The sequence below is a fragment of the Chiloscyllium plagiosum genome, unplaced genomic scaffold, assembly GCF_037043375.1.
Source record: "Chiloscyllium plagiosum isolate Xiang-an unplaced genomic scaffold, Cpla_swu_hap1 HiC_scaffold_22, whole genome shotgun sequence".
NCBI lineage: Eukaryota > Metazoa > Chordata > Chondrichthyes > Orectolobiformes > Hemiscylliidae > Chiloscyllium > Chiloscyllium plagiosum.
Window position 1 is genome coordinate 26156968 of NW_028270160.1, and position 22576 is coordinate 26179543.

Genomic DNA, 22576 nt, shown 5'->3' on the forward strand with positions numbered 1-22576 from the left:
TCAGGAGCTTCTGAACTGATGCTGACATGGATCAAACCTTCCAAGATTGGATGCTCTATGGGTGACTTGGACCTCACAGCTCCAGTCAGAGCATTCATTTGCTGCTCACCAAGGATCAAGGATTCAGGATCAAGAACATTCCAACACAAGGGACACTTAAAGTGCCAGGCAATTTGCACAATTGCAAAGTCCCTTGGAAAGGTGGCGTGTTTGTCAAAGGATTTCAGAGAGCTCCTGGGTTTGATGGGGACTGTCATTGCATCCTCATGGGAAAAACAGAGGATGAGGTACCAACTCATCAAAGGCCACAGTAGCTGTAGGGTTCTGAGCTGTAATACCCTAGGTTCTGCCCAACGAAAATTCTCATCTGATCCTCCTGCAGCAGCAAGTGTGTCAAAAGGATTACAGACCACTCTCTCATTAGAAAGAGAGGTGACTGGTGGTGGGTTTAACCTGAGGGGAAGGTTAGGATTGCAAACGTGGTACCTCCCTAATCACCTCAGCTGGTACAGGACCTGAACCTGAACTGTTGGTGTCACACAGGCTCACAAGACAAGCCAGCTAAGCTAACTGGGCCCCACAAGCTGGAACCTCACCATCTGGTAAGTTGGCCCACAAGTTATCCTTTCCTCTGAAAATAAAACAAAGAACGGTGAATGTTGGAAATCTGAAACAAAAATAGGAATTGCTGGAGAAACTCAGCAAGTCTGGGAGCATTGTGCAGAGAAATCAATATTACCCTTTCAAGTCAACATGGGACTGGGATAGCATAGCAATTATAGAAACATGACTCAGAGATGGGCAGGACTGGCAGCTTAATGTTCCAGGATACAAATGCTACAGGAAGAATAGAAAGGGAAGCAAAAGAGGAGGGGAAGTGGCGTTTTTGATAAGGGATAGCATTACAGCTGTGCTGAGGGAGGAAATTCCTGGGAATACATCCAGGGAAGTTATTTGGGTGGAACTGAGAAATAAGAAAGGGATGATCAGCTTATTGGGATTGTATTATAGATCCCCTAATAGTCAGAGGGAAATTGAGATCAAATTTGCAAGGAGATCTCAGTTATCTGTAAGAAAAATAGGGTGGTTATGGTAGGGGATTTTAACTTTCCAAACATCAACTGGGACTGCGATAGTGTTAAGGGTTTAGATGGAGAGGAATTTGTTAAATGTGTACAAGACAATTTTCTGATTCAGTATGTGGATGTACCTACTAGAGAAGATGCAAATCTTGACCAACTCTTGGGAAATAAGGCAGGGAAGGTGACTGAGGTGTCAGTGAGGGGGCACTTTGGGGCCAGCGACTGTAATTCCATTAGGTTTAAAATAGTGATGGAAAAGGATAGACCAGATCTAAAAGTTGAAGTTCTAAATTGGAGAAAGGCTAATTTTGACAGTATTAGGCAAGAACTTGCAAAAGCTGATTGGGGGCAGATGTTCGCAGGTAAAGGGACGCTGGAAAATGGAAAGCCTTCAGGAATGAGATAACGAGAATCCAGAGAAAGTATATTCCTGTCAGGGTGAAAGGAAAGGCTGGTAGGTGTAGGGAATGCTGGATGACTAAAGAAATTGAGGGTTTGGTTAAGAAAAAGAAGGAAGCGTATGTAAGATATAGACAGGATAGATCGATTGAATCCTTAGAAGAGCATAAAGGCAGTAGGAGTATACTTAAGAGGGAAATCAGGAAGGCAAAAAGGGGACATGAGATAGCTTTGGCAAATAGAATTAAGGAGAATCCAAAGGGTTTTTAAAAATACAATATGGACAAAAGGGTAACTAGGGAGAGAATAGGGCCCCAAAAAATGTGTTGCTGTAAAAGCGCAGCAGGTCAGGCAGCATCAAAGGAACAGGAGAATTGGCGTTTCGGGCATAAGCCCTTCGTCAGGAATGAAGAAGGGCTTATGCCCAAAATGTCGATTCTCCTGTTCCTTGGATGCTGCCTGACCTGCTGCGCTTTTCCAGCAATACATTTTTAAGCTCTGATCTCCAGCATCTGCAGTCCTCACTTTCTCCTAGAGAATAGGGCCCCTCAAAGGTCAGCAAGGCGGCCTTTGTGTAGAGCTGCAGAAAATGGGGGAGATACTAAATGAGTATTTTGCATCAGTATTTACTGTGGAAAAGGATATAGAAGAAATAGAATGTAAGGAAATAAATGGTGACACCTTGCAAAATGTCCATGTTATAGAGGAGGAAGTGCTGGATGGCTTGAAATGCATAAAGGCGGATAAATCCCCAGGGCCTGATCAGGTGTACCCGAGAACTCTGTGGGAAGCTATAGAAGTAATTGCTGGGCCTCTTGCTGAGATATTTGTATCATCGATAGTCACAGGTGAAGTGCCGGAAGACTAGAGGTTAGCTAACGTGGTACTAATGTTTAAGAAGGGTGATAAGGACAAGCCAGGGAACTATAGACCAGTAAGCCTGACGTCGGTGGTGGGCAAGTTGTTGGCGGGAATCCTGAGGGTCAGGATGGGCATGTATTTAGAAAGGCAAGGACTGATTAGGGATCGTCAACATGGCTTTGTGCGTGGGAAATCATGTCTCACAAACTTGATTGAGTTTTTTGAAGAAGTAACAAAGAGGATTGATGAGGGCAGAGCAGTAGATGTGATCTATATAGACTTCAGTAAGGCATTCGACAAGGTTCCCCATGGGAGACTGGTTAGCAAGGTTAGATCTCACAGAATACAGGGAGAACTAGCAATTTGGATACAGAACTGACTCAAAGGTAGAAGACAGAGGGTGGGGGTGGAGGGTTTTTTTCATACTGGAGGCCTGTGACCAGTGGAGTGCACTGTGACCAGTGCTGTGTCCTCTACTTTTTATCATTTACATAAATGATTTGGATGTGAGCATAAGAGGTACAGTTAGTAAGTTTGCAGATGACACCAAAATTGGAGGTGTAGTGGACAGCGAAGAGGGTTACCTCAGATTACAACAGGATCTTGACCAGATGGGCCAATGGGCTGAAAAGTGGCAGATGGAGTTTAATTCAGATAAATGCGAGGTGCTGCATTTTGGAAAGTAAATCTTAGCAGGACTTACACATTTAATGGTAATGTCCTAGGGAGTATTGCTGAACAAAGAGACCTTGGAGTGCAGGTTCATAGCTCCTTGAAAGTGGAGTCTCAGGTAGGTAGGATAGAGAAGAAGGCATTTGGTATGCTTTATTTTATTGGTCAGAGTATTGAGTACAGGAATTTGGAGGTCATGTTGCAACTGTACAGGACATTGGTTCGGCTACTGTTGGAATATTGTGTGCAATTCTGGTCTCCTTCCTATTGGAAAGATGTTGTGAAACTTGAAAGGGTTCAGAAAAGATTTACAAGGATGTTGCCAGGCTTGGAGGATTTGAGTTATAGGGACGGAGGTTGAGGGGTGACCTTATAGAGGTTTACAAAATCATGAGGGGCAAAGACAGGATAAATAGACAAAATCTTTTCCCTGGGGTTGGGGAGTCCAGTACTAGAGGGCATAGGTTTAGGGTGAGAGGGGAAAGATAAAAAAGAGGGGCTACTTTTTCACACAGAGGGTGATATGTGTATGGAATGAGCTGCTAGAGGAAGTGGTGGAGGCTGGTACAATTGCAACATTTAAGAGGCATTTGGATAGCTATATGAATAGGAAGGGTTTGAAGGGATATGGGCCGGGTGCTGGCAGGTGGGACTAGATTGGGTTGGGATATCTGGTCGGCAAAGATGAGTCGGACCGAAGGGTCTGTTTCCATGCTGTATGACTCTATTAGTCCAATGATTCTTGTTCAAAATCTCCACAGATGCTACAAGAATTCCTCCAGCAATTTCTGTTTCTGTATCCTTTCCTCCTAGGAAGGTTGCAGTCATTACTGTCTAGTAACTTACCGTATGCAGACACTAACTCTGTGCTAACTTCTGAGGGCTGTACCTCTGCCACTAACTAAGGCTGTTGTTACAAGTGTCAGATTAACTGAATGTGTCTCTTCAAAGTGCTGTGCTGTTCCTTTCTCCCTGCCTCCTGAGTGAGCTTTAATTGGGCAGGCAACAGTCTTTGGGTATCAGAAACAAGAAATCAGCACGGGAAAGGTTGGCATGACAGAAGAGGGTTGGGGCTTGTTATCAGCCATGATTGAATGGCGGAGCAAACTCGATGGGCTGAATGGCCTAATTTCTGCTCCTATGTCTTATGGTCTTATGGCTGAGTCATTTTGTCTTAAATTTTCACTTCATGCAAGAGGAGGTTGACCTAAGGAGAGGATATGAAGGATAGGGTGAAATATCTCTTCCATTACATTGAGGAGAAGCAGACATACTTGTCCCCTTGCAGTTCCAATCTTCTTTTTTGTGCCAGCTCCAAGAGAGAAGCAGAATGTCAGTGATGGTGTTGCACTGTGCTTGGGTATATGGAAACAGCATGAACTGAGTATGAAGCTCCCATCGTTGGAATATGTGTGGGTATGAGATGGTTAACCTGGAATTCAGGCATCAATCCTGAATCGCAGAGACTGTTGCTGGTTGAGTGATGAAATGCAGTGCATTGAGCAGTGTGAATGGCTCCAAGATGTCATGTGATGATGTATTCACTGACATTGATCACCAGCTTGAGATCATTTTATATCTTGCAACAGTGCAACCACATCCTTAGGACTATTGAGCGTCCTGAGAATCTGCTCTCAATTCAATCTGAGTCTGGTCTTTGAGGACTTCCTTTAATTTCATAGGACCATGGCATCGCTCCACTTGTCCACCTCCAATATTGAGGGATGCGGCTCATCAGCAACAGCTTCTTCCAAACTGGAGCAATTGCATTCAAAAAAAGCTCCCTCCTGTGATTCAGTGTAGTTTCCCTTGAAGAGGGACTGACTGTCTTTAAGAAGAGCAGCCTGGCTCTAAAATTTGCCTTTAACACATGCTGCTCAGCCCCTGAACTGGCTTTTCACTGCATTCCCAGAAAACACAACCACTTGATGAAGGAGCAGTGTTCCGAAAGCTAGTGATTCCAATTAAACCTGTTGGACTATAACCTGGTATTGTGTGATTTTTAACAGAAAATATACAGTAGCAAAGTCCAAGGATGCTCAGGGTCATTATTTCATTCAGTTTCACAGCTGAAAGCTTTTAGTTTAAAAAAAAAATCCATCCAGGATTTGTCTTGAATTTTCTCCAGTGCAAAGATTAAAATTTGTTACGTAGCTTTTCCAAAAAAGCTGTAGCCTTAACACTCTGCTGCTAAGAACAGCAGTCTGGCTCCATAACATGAGCTCTTTTGGGAGCCAGTACCAACACAATAGGTCGAATGGCCTCCTTCTGTACTGTAAAATCCTATGATTCTAACATACTGTTAACACATGCTGTCCAGCTAGAATAGCAAGCTGGTTTCAGTAATCGTACCATAGAAGTATCATCAATTGTCATAAAAATCTTCTTAGTTCAGTAATATCATTGCGTCATAGTCATACAGCATGGAAACAGACCCTCAGTCCAACCAGTTAATGCCAAACATAATCCCAGTCCTCACTTTCTCATAATCCCAAACTAAACTAGTCCCACCTGCCAGCTCCTGGCCCATATCCCTCCAAACCTTTCCTGTTCATGTATCTATCCAAATGCATTTTCCTTACTCAGTCTGGGCTAATGTGTGACTCCAGATCTACAGCAATGCAGATGACTCTAACTTAGAGCTGAAATGGCCTAACAAGCTATTCACTTCAATGACAATGACAATGAACAACTTAGCAGCGATGCCTACATCCCTTGAAATAATAAAGTAGAAATAGAACTGAGAATGAGGGCTGAGGTTCACATGGTGAAACAAAAACACGATAAATAGAATATCATTAAAGAATATTTGTTTTTGATTTCATATTGTGTAACTGTTTATTCGTTTGGATTTAAGTATTAGGTTTAAAGGATTGATTGACAGCTGAGCGAAGGTTTATTGTTGTGACATTGGTGGTCTAGAATTTCCTTGAATGCTTGTCTTTCCTCAAGAAATTACCAATAGGACCAACAGCCTCCCGTCCCCCACCACCACCCCACCCTAATTTATGTGTGAACAGGATTTTGCTGCACTTCCAGCAAGTGGCAACAGCACAGCGGCAGAAGGTTCAGGCTCAGAGTTTATTTTACCATTACAGCTTTAAAAAATCCAACCAGGGAGCCTAATTTTTTTTCTTGAATTCCTTCCAGTCCAAGGATTAGAATTTGCTGCAGTGGTTTTTTTTCAGAAATGGCCCAACCTGAATATGGGATAGTTTCAGCTCAGGAAACAAGAGGGCTTTAAGCCTGCCTACATCCGTGGTATTTTTGCTTCTTACTCAGGAGGTTGTGGGTATAAGCCCCATTACAGTCTTGACCATGTAAAATATAATCTGGCACTTCTGTGTGATACTGAGGATGTAAAATGCTCTGCCGTTCAAAGAGCAGGATGTTCCTTTGGTGTCATGACCAAACTTTCTCCCTCACATAATACAATCAAAACCAGATTATTTGGCCACTCATCCAGTTCAGATTTGGGGAGACCTTGCAATTGAAAATTGATTGCAGCAGTTGGCTCCATAACTTCATTTCACTTTGGAACTAATCTATTGGTTCTAAAGCATTTTAAGGTGTCCTGAGAATGGTAATTGGGTGATAAGTAAATGCTGGCTCTTTATTTAAAAAGTGAAGAATAGCCTTGCACTACATAAACAATAATATCCCTGTCAGTCCACCAGATGAGGAGTCAAACCCAAATGCAGGTCACTGAGGAAGAATATCCAGAAAGCAGAGCTCTAACTGAATCAAGGAAATAGAGTATTAGAGTAGGATGAGACAAAATGCAGAGGATGATAGAGAGAGAAGAGTCGAGGAAATAGGAGAAACTAGATGGGCATGGGAAAGAGAAGTCAGAAGAACATAGGGAATAAAGATTAAATGTGAGGAAGTAGCTGAGATGATCCAGTTTTCTCAACCTGGCTTTTCAATCCAGACAAAGGTCAGAAAAAAGATTGCTTCCGGGCATTTTCCCCGATGTAGAATTTCCTCTATGTGGACTTGGAGCAAAACTGCGGTCCGAGTTCACAGGAGGAGACATTGTTGTGCCCATTAGTATTATTCAAAATAGAAACAGCACAAATTACAATACTGATATGTACATTTATGTTTACTCAGGCCAATGCTTCAACTACATTTCCTAAGCTCCAAGGAAGAATACAAGATGAGTACTAATGGGTGCAAGGGAGATGGTGGATGTGGCTACAGTCACATTCTGAACACTCAGAGCCACCTTTAGATGCTATACCAGTGGACTGTTGCAACCCCTTTAATGAAAGAAGATAATACTTACACTTGTGCATTGATGTATCACAAATATACACTGCAGGAGTAAAGGTTTTAGAATAAATTATTCAATGCATTTTTGAAAGAATAAAACATTTAATTATATGTGCAAAATACGCATAGAATTGTTATGGACTAGGCCAGACCACTCAAAAACATTCTTAAGCAAGCAGCCCAGACCATAGCTTTGCAATTTGTTTTGGTAAGTGTACAGTGAAAATTACCCAGAGTAAGTTAGCTAGGTTGACTACCAGGTTTAAAACCGACAAAACTTTATTCACAAAATTGCACAATAAAACACAAAGAACAGAATAAAGAACCCCTACAGAATTTAGTCCATCCAAACTAGACTTAAGTATGCTGATCCGAATAAGCAAACCCCTTCAAAACACAGTACAAAAAAGGGTCAGATGCTTACAGGTTTAAGTTAGAAGGGCAGAAGAGAGAGTTTCCACATAGCTTACTGTTGAATTCCCAACCTGTTCTCGACTGAACTAAATTGGAGAGCTGACCACTCCCCTTTCATTCTACAGGTCGCTTCTGAAACATGACCATATTGGCCCGAAGTCTCATCTGTTTACATATCAATAAAAGGCCTCTCAAAATCCTTTTCATCTCTGTACCAAACCAGACTGATTGGAGCCCACCCTGGTTTATTACCCATCTGAATAACATCAAGGACGGAGTATCCTTGAGCCAAGGAACAGATTTTAGAAAAAAGGACTAGCTTTGTGACAGAATTAATCATAGCCTACAGAACAACTATATTTTACATCCTTTTCAATGCTTCTCTGAATTGCACAGTTAAGTGGGGCACAGTAGCAGTGCAGATTAACCTTTTAATCATATAATCAATGCCAGCAGGGGAATCCGACACAGATACTATATATTTAAATCTGGTGGATCTAACCCTTGCATGCATAATGGCATTTGCAAGGTGGCACGACTCAAGTTAGGTTTAGGGTCTTATACAGAAGACAGATATCCACTGTCCAGATGAAGTCGAATCTCTGTAATTTACCAAAGAAGCTGGTGAAAGGCTTTAGCTGCTGACTGTAAATGAGACCAGGTGTCTAAATTGTTCTTTTTAATTTCAAAAATATACTTATAAAAATGTCTTTATATACATACATTCACTAAAGCAATTCGGTTCTGTCCAGTGACATATGAAGAAACAAACAACCACTAGAGTTTGACTCTATCCAACAAACAAACTAAGACAGTGTCTAAATATTCAGTGTTTGGTGCCTTTAGTCAAAAAGATTGAAGCAGTTTATGCTGCAGACATGCACCTTGACTGGTAAAACCAGCATTTAACAAATTATGGTGTGCATCTATGCTTTGGAAGGGGTCAATGGCAATGAACATTTATACCATAGAGTTTATTTTCATGTAGATTTACACGTGTATTTATGTTGCTACTTTGTCGGCTGCCATTTTAATAGACTCTGTCATTGAGACAACACCTACCTGTTTCAAGCGCTTGGTCCTTTTAGGGTGCAGATTGAGGCTCTGTGATGTACAGGGGATGTTAAAAATATATTTGGGGAGAAAACTAGTTGGAGTGCCTGACTGCTTTACCGTCAGTACAACAGAGAAGGCCCCCAAAACAATTTGGTTCAGAATTATATTACTGGGGCTTAGACGAGGAAGAGTGTTCATCCATGCTCCATAAAGGTAATCAAAATGTGTGGCTCACCTCCTTAAACTCTAACCATGTGATTCATCCAGGTAATTCTGTATGGAGAAATTAAACATAGCTGGAAGTGTCAGATATCTGGGTCACCATGTGAAAAGGTGACGGTTTCAATAACATATGTAATTTCTTTTCACCACAAGGTCATCTGATAGAATTCTTAGCTCCGACAGATTTTAGTCACCTTCTTCTTCGAAATGCTGATGGTCCCAGTGAGTAAGTCTCTTCCAGTAGTTTTGGGTTAATCATTCATGGAGAAGTTAGAGTTGGATGATATTGCTGTACTTTGATGTGGAGTACAATTTTTACAACGAGCCCTGCTGGAGGCCAGATGAACTCCAGAATCTAAAAAGAAGATGATGAAATTTGCATTTAATACAAAGTCCAATACAAGCTCATGAGGAATGAGTTAGCCAGTTGTATCATGAGGAAAATGTATTTCTCGCATTTCAGCATTTCAACAAAAGAACTGTTTCAGAAAACCTATATGGAATAAAGTTAAGCCTGACATATTCTAACAATGATTTTCTAGTTTGTGAAAACTATTTCTTCCAAGGGTTTGGCTTTCAGATTGAGTATTTTTTTTCCTGTGATTGTTAAGCCGAAGTTTAAGTTTTGCATTGCTTTGCTGTAATTTATTCCTTTATGACAGACTGCTGCAGTTCAATACACTTGTGAATATCAGTTGTCTTTTATCATAATGAGGGAGCACACTATACAATAGCTTTCCACTGTTTACCAGCAAACTTGATTGACTGCCTATGAAAACAACTTATTTATTTTTTCCATTCAGCTGCAACTGTGCAATGCGCCAATTCAGAGAAGCTTCACATTTTATGTCTAATTTACATATCCTGTAAATCTTGTTTTCACATTAAATACAAATCCAATTGCTTTAACTTGTAATGTTATTTTCTACATGGAGTACTTGAATAATCTCAGTAAACTAAAACTTCAATGTACACCAGGGAAAGCAGAATCATTTCTCCATCCCTGACATCTCAGTCTGGTTAATTGTTATTTAATATATGCATCCCTTTTTACAGTGGATTACTATTGAATTCTGCACAAAGTCTAAACTTGGCAGCAAATGACAATAGAAATTTTCCATTTAATAAAATATAGAAAATCTCAGTCTATTTAATTACAAGATTAGTTTTGTTTCTGACTGTCAAATTTCAAAAAGGAGGTAGGTGTCAACTGCAAGGTTTCCCAGATGTGATGAAATATTGCTTGAAAATATGTCCACCCCTCCACAGTGATTCACAGACAAGCAGCTATAATCCTTGTTTGAAAATAGAGAAAGGCACGCATTGCAAAAGCTGGCACTGAATGGGGAAGAAATCAAAACGGATTGACAGCTGTTGGCATGATCAGCCATACCACCTCAACCTGTTCCTTAGGGAATCGATCAAGTGTGACCTGAGAACAGAGAGAAGCTGAAATTTCAGTCAAACTTAGATATATAAAATATTTTGGAGCAGCTTAGCTGCAGAAATCTGAAAAAAAAAATCTGAGGTCGCATATTTCAACATGTATGGTATTGAAAACATATCGTCTGTGTATTAAACAAAAACACATAACACAAAGACAATATATTAACCTTTGTGCAAATTTAAGATACTGAATTCTGCATCTAATAATCATTTCTAATGGCTCTCAATTGAGATCAAACCCCAGAAATATTGGTCGTGCTATTCATCAACATAATATCATTACTTTCAGACTACTACAATAAATTTGTTCAAATTTAAATAGGAATGATATTACAAATGGATTTTTTAAAATCATTTTGTGGGATGTGGGCATCACTGGCTGGCCAGCACTTATTGCCCAAATTTGAAACATGAAGATAATTTCAAAGCATGTAACACTTATTTTTAAAGAATGAACATTATTATCATAGAAGCTTATAGTTTGAAAATAGCAGAATTTCAGTGGACTGATACTGCTTCATAAAACATTCCTGCACTTTTTGCCTATAGAATCCAGAGACTAACAACTGACAAAGTTTGCAGCTGCAAGTTATAAAAGTTTGTAGAACTGTAATCTTACAAGTCTGAAGAATTTAACCTCAGAATAAACCTGCATTTAATCATTTGGCTTTTAGGCTTTACTTTTATGGAGGAGGGAACACTGCCAAAGTAGAAAAAGTCAAACATTTGGAGTACATGATTTAAAAATGCAATGTGAATAAAATACAATGGTTAAGCTTGGAACAGAAAAATGTTAAAATTTTAGTGAAGTTTATTTCCCCACATGACCCAATTACTCATTTGAATAAAACAGCCTCATTCCTGCTTCATGCAGGCACTTGAAAAGACTGGCGAAAGATTTGCTAAAATATTAACCCACTCGTAAACCTTAACAGATAATAAGTGGTCTGATTATCTTTATCAATGTTGTGACCATGAGCAAACGGAAGTAGGAATAATTACAAAGCTAAGTTTAATAACAATTCATTATTATAGTTAAAACAGAAGCAATATATTACTCAGAAATAAAGTCTAATCGAGAAGCTTTACCATATCTTTCTAATGTTATCCTGTTCGTTGCACACCTAGGTCATTTAGTCTTTGCTTTTGTTTTGGTATCCACTTCCCCCAACCCTTCCCCATTTCCCTCCAATCATCTTAATTAATTTATGTTCATTTCACATTAGATCAATTCTAATGAATTACACATAGATGCACAATATGTAATGCTGAATTTTCCTTCTTTTTCTCAGAAATGTATTTAAGATTAAAGGTACACCATATGAAAAATTGTTAGAACAATTTAATTTCTTGTGAACTTGCGGCACAATTAATCAGTACTTGATGCATTCTAAAAGCTGAATCTTTCTGTTTTTTTGGCTAATTTAGAATTTCTTTGAGTTTTTTTCTGTCAGAAGGCCTAATGCGTTACCTTATTGGATCTTACAAAACTCACCTCTCAAACTATCCCATTCCTATGGATATCCCTAACATCTGATTCTAGCCCCACCTTGCAATGCAATATGACTAAACCAACTCAGCTAGTATCCTAGAATTCCCTACATTCCTGTACCATCCTGAAAAGCCCATTACACATCTGGAGGAGCACTGTTTACAGCTGCCTTGTGTTGTTGCTGACATTTTCCATAGAGATGAGACATGAGCAAGTTGGTGCCCCACTGTTTTGTCAATGACCTGGGAGTCCTACTGGACAGGGCTGCAGAGGCAGGACTTCCCCTTCCCCCAGGACCAAGAGTGGAGGAAGTGGCCCCATCTTCTCTCAATACCACATACTCATTCTATCTCTGCTGCTGCACCCACCCCCTCAAGCTCTACCATTCTCATAACTGCCTACAACATCTTCCCTCAATCCCCGTCACACACCACAAGCCCCAACACCACTAACTTGACATGCCCTCTGCACTGCCTGCTGATTCACTCAAGATAGACAGGCAGGAGGCTGGGAGAACACAGCACGCCAGACAGGAGGTGGAGAAGTCAACATTTCGGGTGTAATCCTTCTTCAGAAATGGAGGTGGGTGTACGGGGAGTTGTAGATAAAGGGAGTGGGGAGTGCAAGGTGGTGAGGTAGGGATAGGTGGACACAGATAGAGGTTATCACCTGGTTCATCCCTCCCATCGACCAGTGGTGCTGGAAGAGCACAGCAATTCAGGCAGCATCCGAAGACAGGCAAAATCGACGTTTCGGGCAAAAGCCCTTCATCAGGAATAAAGGCAGAGAACCTGAAGCGTGGAGACCCGCTTCAGGCTCTCTGCCTTTATTCCTGATGAAGGACTTTTGCCTGAAACGTCGATTTTGCCTGTCTTCGGATGCTGCCTGAATTGCTGTGCTCTTCCAGCACCACTGATCCAGAATCTGGTTTCCAGCATCTGCAGTCATTGTTTTTACCTCCCGTCGACCAGCCAGGTCATACCCTCAACCCGTCTTCACCTATTCCCACCTCACCATGCTGCACCATCCCCCCACCCCCTTCATCTGCAGTTCTGCCCACACTCACCGCCACCCCCAGTCCTGAAGAAGGGTTTACACCCGAAATGTCAACATCTCCACCTCCTGATGCTGCCCAGCTTGCTGTGTTCCTTCAGCATCCTGCTTGTTTACTTTGGATTCCAGCATCTGCAGTTTTTTTGTCTCTATTCATTCACTCATGACAACTCCCCACCTACACCAATAGTAATAGCAATGGCACCCATTTTTATCTTCCATAATACCTGCCTCTGTTTCATTTTAGAAGGAAAATAGCCCCCATAAAGGGTCAAGATGGATGGTGGGGGTGAGCCTGCATTCATTTCTGCACCCATTATTTCAATAGAGTCCTTACTCTGACCAAGCCAACTGGCTGGCTGACCAAATTAAGCCCCTGGGCGAAAGTGACGACTGCAGATGCTAGAGATTAGAGTCAAGATTAGAGTGGTGCTGGAAAAGCACAGCAGGTCAGGCAGCATCCGAGGAGCAGGAAAATCGACGTTTTGGGCAGGAACCCTTCCTGATGAAGGGCTTTTGCCCAAAACATTGATTTTCCTGCTCCTCAGATGCTGCCTGACCTGCCGTGTTTTTCCAGCACCACTCTAATCTCAAATTAAGCCCTTGGTCTGGTATTGGAAGCTTACTGTGCCAGGAGTCCTGAGCCCCCTTGATTTGACAGAGGCCTGCTAATAACCATGACAAGTTTTCTTCCTTTATGTCAGTACTTAACAATAAGGCAAGATGTGTAACATGAGCTTAGAATCTCGGAACAATGAGGCAAACCACACAAAACCAAGGCAAGCCGATACATGCCAGGGAGGCTATGAACATAGAGGCAGCCTCAGAGTCAGTAGAGTGAGTGGATGACAGCGAGTGCAGAGCTGGGAAGTGCAGCCTAGTCTACTCCATGAGCTGGATGCATTTCTCTGAGCACTAAGTCCTTGCTGCAGCATTACAATGATAGTTACCAGTGAAGCCCGAGGTACAGCATTGAAGTGCGGAAGCGTGCTCTCCGTGAATTGGAAATGTACCATGAAGGGGGCATATATCCAGATGCAATGCTCATAGACATGAGGTGTGTGTGACCTCTGACATGTTAGTGCCCAGTATCTGACATGGAGGTCCACCTGAGCAAACAGGTAGCCACTTTGGTTTCCATATCAGGTTTTTTGACATCTTGCTTGTTTACTGGGTTTGGTCAAATAGGAAGCTGAATATCAATCAGGCAAGTTGGGCCATCAACAAGGCATTTGACAAAAACTAATCCCCGTTATTTGACAATTCACCACTGCCTTGCAAGAAACTCACCATGTCATTTGGAAAAAGCATATGTGATGCAGTGAGTTCCTCCTGACGTGAAGATAGGTCTTACCAAATTTCTCATCTGTACCTGCGACAAATTTAGCCAAAGCCGACATCGCTCAGATAATTCCATCTTGTGATACAGATTTTCTTGAGTTTTTATTTCAAATAATAAGCAAGCCTAGAATTCTAACAGTATTCTTATGAGATGAAAATTGGAATTTCAACATGTTACAGCAGATTTATAATATTTTCTCAGATCAGCCATTCCACTGTCAGCTCTAGAGACCACAATATGGATAGGAATGTAAAAGGCCATTTGATCCCATTCAGTACTATCCTCTATCTTTCCATTGCAACATCTACCCATTTCTGAAATCACCATAACACAAGAAGCTGTTTTGCAGACCTCCAACAATGTAAATTCTTCTTCTGGCTGCCCCAGTACAGAATTATGTAGTATATAAGGGCAGCATCTGGTCTATGGTAATGCTTAACATCCACATGATCCACTTCCCACTGGAGTTCATTCACTCAAACAACAGAACCTTTTATGCCTTTCTCCCTCACACATTTATTGAGTTTTCCCTTAAATGTCTCTCTGCTATTTTAATCAACCATTCCTTGCGGTAGCAAATTCCACTTTCTAACCACACTCTGGGCAAAGACATTTCTCCTGAAATCCTTATTGGATTTATTAGCGACTATCTTCTATTTATGGCCCCTCATGTTGAACTGCCCCACAATTGGAAACATCTTTTATCATGCCTTGCATCAGCTATCGCCCATGGCCTCTGAGAAACCGTGGCAAATGTATTTACAGTATTTTATGCCAATTTACAGTTAGGTCAATGCTGGGATTCTAGTTCACTCAAAGCTGGGATGAAATCAATCAAACTCATTTTGTGCCTGACCATAAAATCTGCATGAGAGAGATTTCCAACTTATCAAACTGAATTGGATTTAAATGCTTAATTTCTTGTGCAATTGTATTTCACCACATCATGAGCAATAAATTGGACAGACCCTGAAAATGGCCATGGGGATCATGGTGCACGATTAACCATCTCCCACTGAGTGGAGTGCAGGCATCATGCCAACTTAATGCTGCCTCCTAATTATAATGATTTCAGCATGCAACCAGCATTACTTGCACTGTTCATTGGGAGCATGCTTCAGCAGGAGGCACAATATAACTAGCAACTTGCACTTCTTAAAGCTAGCCTACACTACTTAAAGCCATCCTCCCATTTTTAAAAGGAGGTGTATTGTGGCTAGACTAGGTCTTGGCTCCCACCCTGCAAATTAATAAAGCTGGGAAAGAATGATTACTAGCTAACATGGGAAATAATGTGCACCCAGATTTTCAGACACTACATGGAGGAAGCAAATAGAATCAGAGATGTTTTGCATCTTAAGTAGGGAATGAGGAAAATCTCTAGACAAAAGATGAGAAGGCAACAGAAACAGATAGGAATGGAAGTCAATGCCATGTATTTAGCCCAAGGACAAGATGGACCATTGTTCCAAGATTTTACATGTTGGCTAAGTCAGTGAATGCACCTTCAAATAGCATATTCTACCAGCTCGAGGAGAAAGTGAGGACTGCAGATGCTGGAGATCAGAGCTGAAAATGTGTTGCTGGAAAAGCGCAGCAGGTCAGGCAGCATCCAAGGAACAGGAGAATCGACATTTCGGGCATAAGCCCTTCATTCTACCAGCTCCACCATTAACAGCACTTACTGTTCAATTTGCCACAACTACATTATAGACACACCAACAATCTCCATCTCTCTCAAGCCTCATATCTATTGTTCATAGACCTCACCCTCAGATACTTTGTCATCATATCTCACAGCTTGCACACACAAGCAGCAGGTCAACATGGCCGCCACATCACCGAACAGACTGCTTAGTAATCACCAATGCTGTGCTCCCCTCATGCCAAACTGTGGAAAAAATAGTTGGGAGAGAATGTGCTGACATATTCTAACCATCATGGTACAGGTTATGCTGCTGAGAAGGAAACTCATTGCTTACAGAACTGAAAATGAAGCTATTGGTTTATCGTTTTCCTCTCGACCCATTTTTCCCTCAATCTAGTCTAATCTGATTTAACTGTTGATGGTGCAATACTGTATTTGTTTTTTCTCCTCTTCATTTACCATTTTGTCCTTTTTTCCTTTCAGATTCCCAGAATTGTAAGTAGCCCAAATAGTGATGAAAGAACAAGAGGCAGTAAATGTGGAAAACAGACCAGCGTGCAAATAGTGACTGTATGAGCATACTTTAGAAACTAGGGAAGAAGAGGTATTGGTACATAGTCAGACACCATGTGTGCTCAGCCAGGATAGAGGGGGTAAAAAGGCCCAGGAGCCAACTCACTGGAAAGTGAAGTCATTCACAAGTTCTGTTCCAGAGGACTCAGATGGTGATTTTGTTGGGTCAATCTCTCAAAAATTGTTAATGGGTGTACACATGACAGGTGAGGAAACCTATGTTTAATGTCAAAGAAGATGGAGGAGTCCAGCACCAACTTGAATCTAAGCTTTGGAGCAAATCTTTAAACCAATCCTTTCAAAAATGGAATGGATGGCCAACTCCATCTGTGGGGCTAACTGGTGCAGCATCCAATGGCTGTTTCCAGTGCAACACTTGAAGCTTTCATTGAATGCTCCCAGAATGACTCAGGAAACAAGTGTGCCAAGTGACCTTGAGGGAGTCAAACTGTCCTCCTGCAGACCTGCTCTTCAAGACTCCTATGAATATCGGCACACGTGGAGAACCCTTTTAGATTAGATTAGATTACCTACAGTGTGGAAACAGGCCCTTCAGCCCAACAAGTCCACACCGACCCTCCGAAGCAACCCACCCAAACCAATTGCCCTACATTTACCCCTGCACCTAACACTACGCCTGAGGTGGGAATTGAACCTGGGTCCCTGGCGCCGTGAGGCACCAGTGCTAGCCACTGAGCCACCGTGCTGTCCATGTCACCCTTTTCCCCTTATCTCCGTCCCTCTGCCATGAGCTTTTCCTGCTCTGCATGGCCTCTATTTGTTCATGGCTAAGAAGAAACTTTACTAAATCTCCCATGTCTCTTAGCAATTGGTTAGTGCACAAGATTTTGACTCATCAGAGAAGTACTTCAGCACTAGACAATGCATTTTAGATTATTGAAACTTTTAATGAGTATGAAAAAGCATCTAAAATGTGTAGAATTAAAACAACAGCCAGACGAAACAATACAGCAACTGAGCTCTTGATGACTACCGTAAGAAGCAATGGAAGGTTAAGAAGGGCTTGGCTGAAGCTTGAAGCTCCAAAACAGCAGCACTGACGTCAAAATCAATGTGTTCAGTTATGACCTGTCTGCTCTGCACACTTCCAGTGGATGTTAGGATTGTACATGCCAAAACTTTTACCAATAAGATACATGAAATGAATCACGTCAGGAGCATGTGAACATTAATATAGAATCCTAAGTGGCCTCCTGACCGTTTAATACCGGCCTTACTCAGCTCCTTTCACTCCAGATTATACATAATAGTGGCATGCAACATTATCAGGGCTGGATATATTCTAGCTGTTTTTTCACTGATCTTAGCCTCTAAGTTTCTCATCTCTGACTTTGGTCACTGAAACAATGCTTTCTCCCATGCATTGCCTTCTTACAGCAATTGGGAAAAAAGTCCAAAGGTGCGCAGGGTAAATGAATTGGCCATGTTAAATTGCCCATAGTTTTAGGTGTATTGGTCAAGGGGAAATGGGTATGGGTGGATTACTCTTTGGAGGGTCAGTGTGGACTTGTTGGGCTGAAAGGCCTGTTTCCACACTGTAGGGAATCTAATCTAACCTAAAAAAAACACATCAATGCTTTGTTTCACTATTAGCTGGTTTTTGGTTCTTGGTCAGTCTTTTTCATCCATTGTCAACATATTTATACTTAATAAGATAATTCATTCAAAAACATTGCATGTATTATCCCTATGATGTTTCTGTTGGTTTCTTGAAACAGTACCTTGGAGATTAATCTTTAACTCCAAGAGATTCAAGGTCAACCCTGAGGCATTTGTCAAGCTTAAATACTTGTGCGGAGCACATCAAATCTACTATTAAACTGATCCTCCTTCGTTCACTGCAGTGGGAAGTAAAATATGTTTATTTGGCCTTGGATAAGGTATCATTGAACAGTCTAACTGACAATGGGGTAACTCACTGATGCACAAATAATCCACTGCTTGCTCCATCTGTAATAGATGCCTGTACCTTCGAAGCAAATTGTTTGCTCCACATCAGTGAAGCACAGTACAAACTCACTCAGAAAAGCTAGCTTACATTTGTGTAAGTTTCCTTAACAGGTACAATAACATGAAAAATTAACAAAATAAGATAAATGCAGGATGCGACCAAATATATGAAACAGTAGCTCCCCTGCAAGCAAGGCGAAGAACCTAACATTTCTGTAGTATGCAAGACAGATTCTTTTTAATGTCTTCAGATTTACAACTGAGTGTCTCTAATATAAAACACCATAATGTATCTGGTATTTTAATCGAGTTGTCTTCCTCTAGGAATGATGGAATCTAAATAGTTCTACCTGGTTTACATTATATATTAAATAAATGAACACAGATGTTTTCCCATGGTTTCAATATCATTGTCCCAGAAGGGTGCAGCTGTTCTTCAGCTGGACGGTGTTGTGAACCATTTTCTTGCAATAGCTCCAAACGTATTTTCAAGACATGAAATATTTGAGCTCACCTAATCCATATATTTAAAGATTGTCAAATCATAATAAACATGGTTAACTGAGTCTCAAAACACTTTCCAAGAGTTTTATTCAATTTTTAAAGGTATACATATTTCAGATATTGATTTCAAAGACAGCTAATGTGTTGATGTTGTCCTTTCAAGAAAACAGATTTGCAAGAAGACTATGAAAAGGCAGTGTTACGTATTCTGGCAGGGGTGAAGTTTACACCATGTGAAGACTGGAACTTTACTCCATCACCTTTGGCCATTCAGCAACATTTTGAAAACCTTATGTTCATAGCACTGACTGTTTGTTCTGCTCCTGTGGCTGTCTTACCAGTCTGTGTTTTCTTCTGATGTTAAAAGACAAGAATTTGAAATTGCACATCATGGTTTTGAAAGATGCAACATCAGATTGTTTGATCATTTACCACGGAGAGAAAAATGATGACTACATAAAGAAATTCCAAGATATTTTATTATTTTTTGCCATGATGTCAACCTCTGTACACTTTTGATTTACTTCACTACTAACTACTCTTGCATTGTAACTATCTAATGATTGAAAGTTTCATTGACTGAAAAATGCAGTCATTTGTACTTTGTTTCCATACCTTCATTTTGACAACTCAGTATATGCTAATATTTTAAAGAAACACTAGAATGAGCACCTAACCTGGCTCACAAATTTAACAGATTCAGTTTTCACTTTTCAATACAAACTGGGCCAGAACTGAATCTTTTGGCTTCACAACACTTCCTTGGCTTATACTCGGTGAAATACGGGAAAACTCAGCTTCTGCTGAAAAGGAATTATCAGAGATGAGACAGGCCTTCGGGATCTCAAAACAGATGTGTGCATTGGGACATTTCTGAGAAGTGATGTATGCACTCAAAGCCTCTATATGATGTCAGATTTATACTTGAATGCATGCAGCTAAGTCACTAAACTAAAATGTGTCCTTTCTTTATTATAAATATTCATTGAAAAGTTTTCCATGCAGGATAACTGTAGTCAGCGAGCACAATAATAAAACGCATGTTTTATATGGGGCAAGTTAAGTGTCTGATACAAAAGTGTAATACTTACTTTGTCCATTATCTAATCAGTCCATTTACTAGTGTGTGGCGTTCACGTTAAACTGTTTTTGCCAAAACACTTAATGCGTGTTCCGTCAAAAGGCTTAAGCTCTTATTTACATAGGCAAAAAAACAAAGCATACATAAATCATTAAATGCTATTATAAAATAAGCTAGTTCTCCTCTTTGCATTGAAATTAATTCTAGCCTGAACAGCCTGTTCATGCGTCAATTTTCAGTTTAGCATAAGCTAATCACCACCTATCACCACAGTATGACACCTACTTAAATTGACTAAATGTTAATTGAAATTTTAACTACAATAATTGGTTAATTACTTCCCTACTTTGTCTGTTTCTCTAATCTGAAGGCTGTTCACATTCAGATCCCAAATGAATACTCTAAAATCATCAATGATCAGCAGTTTGACTCCTTTATCTCCAACCAGTACTGGTAGCACTCGACTAATCATGACACCCGTCATTTTAATGCGTTTTCTGTTATTAGTTGGTTTTCCAACTCTACTTGTTTAGCATGTTTCATATTTCACAGAATAGCAGGTTTTCCTGATCATTCCAAAGACGGTGGTATTATTCTTCTGTCAGTAGTTATGAAAATGTAGAGATTAACAAAGTGGACATAGAATGAAAATCTGACATCAAAATATTTATCAACATTCTGTCATTGTTACTGTAATAGAAAAGTTTTAGAATCTTTTTTTTCTCAGTCCTTTATTTATTTTCAATTTACAAAATATTGGAAAATTCTTGAAATATTGTGGCTCAGTGGTTAGCACTGATGCCTCACAGCACCAGGGTCCCAGGTTCGATTCCAGCTTTGGGCGTCTGTCTGTGTGGAGTTTGCACATTCTCCCCGTGTCTGCGTGGGTTTCCTCTGAGTGCTCTGGTTTCCTCCCACAGTCCAAAGATGTGCAGGTCAGGTGAATTGGCCATGCTAAATTGCCCATAGTGTTAGGTGCATTAGTCAGAAGGAAATGGGTCTGGATGGGTTACTCTTCGGAGGGTCGGTGTGGAGTGGTTGGGTCGAAGTGCCTGTTTCCACACTGTAGGGAATCTAATCTAAAAAAAATGTGGCTGAGTATTTTAGACTTGAAGACGGATCCAAATCCAAAATATTAGCTAAACCCATTATTAAACATCGAAACAAAATAAAACCCTGAAAATTCTAGAACACAAAGCAGGTTAGTCGACATCCATAAAAAGAAAAGACAGTTTGAGAGTTGAGGTCTAAGACCAGTTCTGAAGGAAGGTCTCACTTCCAGATACCTAACCTGATTTCTCGTTCCAGCCCTTGACTGACTTGCTGTGTATTTCCAACTGTTCTTATTTTTGCTTCAGATTTCCAGTGTCTTCTTTTTCCTTTTCATTAAAGAATAGGCCAAGAGTGCCACCTGTGCTTGTTATGGAATCCTGAGCAACATAATGTTAAGACTCCAATCTGAATCTGTTATCATTAGTTTCCACTCTTGGCTGCGCAAAGATGATAAAGAGCCAAGTTCAGGCTGAGCACTAGGCACAGGCAGGGCACTGTCTAACTGGAACAGATGGAGAACCTCTGGCTTCTCTTGACTTACTAGTAGCTGACTCAAGAGCAAGCTCAATAAACAACTAAAAGTTGACTGCACCTTGTCATTCCTATAACGCTGATAAAGAATATATTGTGTTAGGAGACCGAAGACAGGATTAAAAAAGTGCCAATGGCAGGGGAAGAAGTGACTCTTAACATTAATTTAAATATTTGAAATGACATACCACGTTATTCTTTAAAAGCAAAGTATTAATCTTTTCTGACACGCTAAGCACCTTTCACACTTAGACTACTTCACAGTAGAAATTAAAATATATGACTTGTGTTTATTTTTAAAATGTATATGTTAAGTTAATATGCACACACACAGACACACACTCTCCTTATTTAGATTGTGATCATGTGTGGACTGACAGGCTGGAGTGTGCACAGTGCAGCAATTAAAACAATCACTTTAATTTGCTTTGACAAACTTTGCATTTTAACGTCTCAAATGGGAAATGGACTTAAATCTACAGTGACCTGTAAAGCCTGTGTTCAAGTGACCACCGGCCCAAATTGAATATTCTAAACTGGCCCACAACCAGAGAAATCAGGCCTGACAGAGAATTGGTTCAACTGAATTAAACAGCAAACAGCTATCAGCTACAGAGAATAGTGGAAACCAAGATCAAAGAGTTACAAAAGTTCAAGGGGAGCCAGTTACAAACAGCCCAAGGTATTATAGAAATGTCGATCAGACATTCTGGCATCTTGACTGCGCGAAGACAAGCGCACTATATCTTCTAGCATGGCAACAGTGAAGGGTGTTGCTGCGGCCCTATTGGATGAATTGAACCCAGCTCATGACCCCATTCATCACAGGCCACAGAGCATTCTGCAAGGTCCGGTGTGACGTGGGATAAAAACACACACAGCTGGAAGCCAACACCTCAGT

The 22576-nt window shown here is 40.7% G+C and overlaps 1 long non-coding RNA gene across 1 annotated transcript in view; it reads left to right on the forward strand.

Annotated features, from left to right (window-relative positions):
* Positions 1–20510, forward strand: part of LOC122560973 (uncharacterized) — a 74657-nt gene extending 54147 nt beyond the window's left edge. Inside the window, exon 3 of the long non-coding RNA XR_015761002.1 lies at positions 19174–20510. This is a non-coding gene — a long non-coding RNA (uncharacterized LOC122560973). The remainder of the gene's footprint in view (positions 1–19173) is intronic.
* Positions 20511–22576: the final 2066 nt, after the last annotated feature.